The sequence below is a fragment of the Lepeophtheirus salmonis genome, chromosome 5 (assembly GCF_016086655.4).
Source record: "Lepeophtheirus salmonis chromosome 5, UVic_Lsal_1.4, whole genome shotgun sequence".
Classification (NCBI taxonomy): Eukaryota; Metazoa; Arthropoda; class Copepoda; order Siphonostomatoida; family Caligidae; genus Lepeophtheirus; species Lepeophtheirus salmonis.
Window position 1 is genome coordinate 70,325,312 of NC_052135.2, and position 2,643 is coordinate 70,327,954.

The 2,643-nt window shown below is 28.4% G+C and overlaps 1 long non-coding RNA gene across 1 annotated transcript; it reads left to right on the top strand.

Annotated features, from left to right (window-relative positions):
• Window positions 1–465: 465 nt before the first annotated feature.
• Window positions 466–2,268, top strand: LOC121118595 (uncharacterized). The gene is made up of 2 exons (XR_005864508.2): window positions 466–615; window positions 991–2,268. It is a non-coding gene; the product is annotated as an uncharacterized lncRNA (long non-coding RNA).
• Window positions 2,269–2,643: the final 375 nt, after the last annotated feature.

Here is a 2,643-nt window from a genome sequence, read left to right on the forward strand (position 1 = left end):
TATCTAATATTATTATAGTATCTATAATATTGTAGCAAGTAAATGTGCATTTCATTTCTGTATTCAGGGTGAAATATTATTTTCACTGCACTAAGTGTTTGTTTTTTTATTATGTGCATATTTTCTTTAAACTGGAGTCTTGAATGTATTATTAAATTTATTGGTTTTCAATTTTAATTGGTTTATTATATACTTCTATACTTGTTCTTAGAATATTATCTCCATATACATCAAGTTAATTCACTTTATTTATTTGTTACTTGTCTCAAATCATGACAAATATCAAAGATTTATTCATTAAAGGTGTTCTCCTACAATAAAAACGAGGTTGCGTGAGTTCAATCTCCTCGGTTAGTGCACTCTTTTAATAGATAAAATATTTCGTCTTCTTTTCTTCTTGTTTGTTTAATTGAAACCAGAGGGCTCTGATTGAAATATAACACTGGGATATCAGGATAAAAGAATATACAGTACGCCACCTACAATAACAAGTCATATAATGTAATATTATATAAAGAACTGGAGAAGAGGAGCCGTAATCTCTGTCTAAAAAATTAAATTACTCCGTTGCTACCGAATTAATATTGGAAATATTGGCATTACTGAAATCAAATGGTAAAGTTACATTGAAATAAAGCTAATTTTCACCTTCAAATCTTTTTTTTTTTTTTTTTTAACTTTTCACGTACCACAAGTCTATAGAAACTCCTTAGTCCTTAATTAATAACTATGGTTGTTAATAATATAATAGTGATTAATATATTTAATAAACATTACTGTTTTTTATTTCCCTTAATGTGTGCGTATAGTATGGTATAAGTGCACTTAATTCTTTATTTTTGATAATTGAGAGGCACATAAATACTCACGTCTTCTACATCTGAAACAGCCTCTTGATAAAACTTAAATGTATATTATTTAACCAATATAATTATTTTCTAGTATCTTTACGGTATTAAGATATATAAATTGCCTTCATATATTTTACAGATTTCACAAAATGTCTTCTAATAAAATGAGTAAAGGAGAGAAACCGAAAGGAATTGGAGTTTTGCATGTTGAGAAACATTTCAATAACTTTCCATCCAAAAAAGAAGATCTTTCCATTGGTCACTTACTTCATATTTACTTCAGTTCTGGAAATAAAAAGTTATTTCCCACAATAAATAAATTGAAGGAACTTTGTACATTACATTACATAGACTTCCCTACTGAATTTAAATATCAATCTATTGTAAGTAAAATAGGTCGTAGGTACAGGAAATCTAAATGTTTTCCATTGCAAAACTATAAGAACTGGTGTCACGAATCAGTTCTTACATCATCAGCGTCTCAAGATTTAGATAATGCATCTCAAGAAATTGTGAACAATTCTCAACTTAATCTTTCAAATGTATCTTACACCTCCATTGAAACACAAACTGAGGATCAGGGGGAAGAGTTAAAAAATATTAAAAAACAATTAAAACAATGTCAAGATAAACATCGACAACTATTGAAGTATAATCGTGATAAGACGCTGTTACAATCTATAAACTATGTAAAAAAAGAAAAGTATGACGAAGCTGTCCAACTTATTGTTTCACAAAAAGAGGATATTAAAAAATTAAATTCTGAAGTCAGAGAATTAACCTATCAATTGATAAACTGTGAAACTTTCTGTTAAATTGTTTTGTTGCGTAAAACCATATAACTTATAGACAGGTCAGGGATTCGTTGAAATATTGGTAACACTGTGAAGTCAGGAGAAAAAGCATCAAGACTTTTATTTAGGCTATTACCGCCTATTTAAAAAAATTGTTAAACGCATCTTTATTAATTATATGTTATACTTCATTTCTCTGAAGGATAAGACAATTCTGATAACTATATGAATCCAATGGCAATAATCTCCATTTCTCTTCTTCAATTTGGTATATTGGAGGATACAAATTCCGTTCGTTCTATTTTGCCTTCGATTCTTAATTTCTCAGGATATTTTCATCTTGCAAATATTTATATACCTCATTTTAGTCATGGTTACTTAATCTTCTGGTTTCTCATTATATTCTTGGCATTTGAAAGTACTGTTGTCTTTTATTTATATATATTTCAAGCCTATTGTTTATTCATATATTGATATATTGAGATTCAAATGTGTTGAACACCTTTCCCCATTTCCCCTTTTCAGTCCAATCTTGCATCTTTACTGTACCATTTTTTAATACATCTAAATGTATCTATTTTTGTATAATTTTTGATAATATATCTACATACTTACAATTTCAAGATCCGGAACATACTTACGACTCGACTTGATCTAAATTCAAAGAGTCGAGCTTTTATTGGATTTCAGACCATCTCTTGATAAATGTTTTGAGAGTCGTTTCAATTTTTTCTAAGAGGTACATGTTGCCCGTCAACACAAAAGAAAGGTAGAATAACTTTTCGAATTTAAGTATGGATTGCATTCTTTGAAGAAATATTGTAAATTTCTATCAACAAATTATGCTTATTATTCGTTTGTGTGTGTCGAAATTGCACTTAAAGTAGCCAAAATTGATTGTCACAATAACAAAATTAGGAATTTATAGATTATATTTGAGAAACCAAATCTGGACCAATGTAAGTATCTTCAATCAAATAAAGATTTAAATTCTTGGG